Source organism: Myotis brandtii, unplaced genomic scaffold (genome assembly GCF_000412655.1).
Source record: "Myotis brandtii unplaced genomic scaffold, ASM41265v1 scaffold74, whole genome shotgun sequence".
Classification (NCBI taxonomy): domain Eukaryota; kingdom Metazoa; phylum Chordata; class Mammalia; order Chiroptera; family Vespertilionidae; genus Myotis; species Myotis brandtii.
The window spans coordinates 540,310-543,427 of record NW_005370944.1 but is presented as its reverse complement, the minus strand read 5'-3'; the positions used below and the strand labels follow the sequence as shown (position 1 = coordinate 543,427).

Sequence of the window (3,118 nt, the reverse complement as noted above, 5' to 3'; positions counted from 1 at the left end):
GGCCGGATCCGGCCCGTTTGAAATGAATAAAACTAAAAAAAAAAAAGACCGTACCCTTTTATGTAATGATGTTTACTTTGAATTTATATTAGTTCACACAAACACTCCATTCATGCTTTTGTTCCGGCCCTCCGGTCCAGTGTAAGAACCCATTGTGGCCCTCGAGTCAAAAAGTTTGCCCACCCCTGAATTAGGCAGAGGCAGCGAGCAAGCAGGAGGGAAGTTTATTAGAGGGAATGGGGGATGGAGCCAACGAGGAAGGTTAGGACTCAGCCTCCGCTGTCCTTGGGGTTGAATTTTATGCGCCAAAATGGCAAGGGGCGGAGGCTCAGGGATGTAGGTGTTCTAGTCTGATTAGATGGAGCTCGTTGTCCTTCAGACCAATTAGTGCTGGCCATTGAGGCTGTGGGCTGTAAGCCGTTGTTATCGTTGGCCTGCTGTCTCGCCCTCAGTGCGGCTGCCTCCTGCTGTGCTGGATAGAGTGACTGATGGCTGTTCCACAAAATGAGGCTGGGGCCACTTTCTCATTTGGGACTTTTTAGTCCACCTGAGCCAAATGTCCTCTGCTGGCCTGTCAAGTTACCCCACATATCAGAAACCAACAGCCTGCAGCTTGGTATGTCCATTACTATCAGGGAGGGTGAATTATCAGAACATTTCATATTGTAGTGTTCTGGGTTCACTCAGCGAGATAGACCACCGACTCAGAATTTAAATTTAAGAGCCTTTATTAAGCTGGCCAGCTGACTACAGTTACAGCACCCTGCCGAAGCAAAGGCTGAACTGCAGTCACTGGCTACAGGAGTTACAGCGTTTTTATTTGCAAAAACCACAAAGTTACAAAACCTTAGTTCCTGACACAGTACAGCATCATTACAGTGACTACCTTCCTATCTATGTGTTCTAGGAACAGAGAGTACAGCATGCTGGGAAGGGACCATGAGACCATATCTCAAGGCCTGGCCTGATGTCAGTACCTTCCTATCTATGTGTTTTAGGAACAGACAGCACAGCATGACCCGTCTGGCCAAAGTGCCAGATATGCAGCCCAGCACAGTAGTTATTAGATACTGAAAGACAATAAGTAGAACACCCAGTAAAAGCCAGATATTCCACCATAGGAAGCTACTGCAGTAACCTTTATAGAAAACATTCCTGCATCCTTTTCCCAGACAGTGGGTCCTAACTCATAAAGGTCCCCATGTGTGACTTTCTTCCCAAAATGAATAGAATGAGTATAATTCTGTATATTAGCAATAGCTGTCCCAACTCCTACTAGGCAAGATGTAAAGGTCTGTTCTACATAGGTTCCTCCCGAAAGGCAAAAGTCAGAGATATTAAGAACATTTTTATGCTAAATATACCCAAATATTTTCATCTCTTCTGAAGGAAATTAGTTCTCCTTTAGCCAGACCAACAATGGTCAAGAGCGAGATGATAACAAATGCTGCCTTCAAAAGATGACCTTGAGCCCTAGCGGTTTAACTCAGTGGATAGAGCATCGGCCTGTGGACCAAAGGGTCCCGGGTTTGATTCCAGTCAAGGGCATGTACCTTGGTTGCAAGGTCCTCCCCGGCCCGAGCCCTAGTCAGGGCTCGTGCAGGAGGCAACGAACCCATATGTTTCTCTCACATAAATGTTTCTCTCTGTCTTTCCCTCTCTCTTACCCTCTCCCTAAGAATCAATGGAAAAATATCCTCAGGTGAGGATTAACAAAATAATAATAATAATAATTTTAAAAAAAGAAAGAAAGAAAGAAAGATGACCTTGAGGTGTTCCTTAGGTTCTGGTGCCCTCTTCACTCTGGTGTGATGGATCCAGGACTTTCCTGCTGCCGGCTTCAGAGCAGTTGGAGTGGTGAGGAGCATGTTCCAGGATCCTGTCTGGTTATTCCTCTAGTTGATCATCTGGCAATCTGGTTTTCCATGTTTTGAGGAGAACTCTGTCTCTTGATTCAAAGGGATGTGGCAGACCTCTGACAGAAAATCCCTGGCACATGCCAAATTATTCATTCCAGTCAGTGTTTGATTAAGATGCTGCATATAATTCTTAATTTTAACATCATGGTCTACATATATATCTCCTGTTCCTATAGCCATCTGAAAAGGTGGTCCATATATTATTTCATAGGGACTCAAGTCAGTCCTGCTTCAGGGAGCTACTTTAATCCTGAGCCGAGCAATTGGCATCCGGGGATCCCAATGCAGATGAGTGTCCTGACAACGTTTGATATATTCTTCTTTAGGGGTGTGGTTCATTTTCTTAACCGTTCCTGAGGCCTAGATGTTATCTCTAGGGAAAAAAGGTCAGGGGATCCAAACCAGTGTTATGCTAGGGGAGGAAAGGCCATCCCACCCTACCTTACGATTGTCCCTTGGTAGGCTCCTGGGGCTTTCCTCCCTGGTGACCTTCTGTTTTTGCTCTGCTCATGTCTGTCTAACTGCCTACCGCATCCCTCCATCAAAGATCTTAGCTCTGAATTCTTTCAGAGAAAAGGGGTGCAGGGTCTCTTTTGTAGCTGCTTCCTGCTGAAGAGGGGAAAAGTTTTTCTTCAGAGCCAATAAATCCTTGCTCTCTGTCAGAGGGATGATGAGGCTTGGGCACAGGAGCAGGTGGTGATGGTACCTAGAGGCGGTATTCCGAGTACAGTAGGGCTTGTAACCTGGTGGAGACAAACTGTGCTATAAACTTTAGTCTTATTGGGGCAAAAGCCAGAACAACAAGAATTTTGACAAATGATCTCGTGGAAGGGGAAGAAAAACATATTAGTTCTAATAATTCCAAGTAAAAAGATGGGAGGAAAAATGAAACATTAGTTTGGAGGGAGGTAGCCAAATATTTAAGAAAACTAGATAAATTCAGGATCTAGTTCAATTCATAGGTGAAAAATAAAGCTTTGAGACTAATATTCACAACTGTGTATTAGTCTATTGAAACACAATCTCCCCTCCCTCCTAAAATCACTTTCATTTTTTTTAAGGAGGAGGGAAGAGGGGGAAGGAAGAGTGCAGTCGTAATAATTCCACTGTTTTTTAAAGTATATTTTTATTGATTTCAGAGAAGAAAGGAGAGGGAGAGAGAGATAGAAACATCAATGATGAGAGAGAATCATTGATCG

At 44.1% G+C, this 3,118-nt stretch overlaps 1 long non-coding RNA gene across 1 annotated transcript; it reads right to left on the bottom strand.

Annotated features, from left to right (window-relative positions):
- Positions 1-201: 201 nt before the first annotated feature.
- LOC106724167 lies at positions 202-2,169 on the bottom strand. Its single transcript, XR_001359918.1, has 2 exons — positions 1,767-2,169; positions 202-571 (listed from the first exon to the last, which is right to left on the bottom strand). It is a non-coding gene; the product is annotated as an uncharacterized LOC106724167 (long non-coding RNA).
- Between the last annotated feature and the right edge of the window lie 949 nt (positions 2,170-3,118).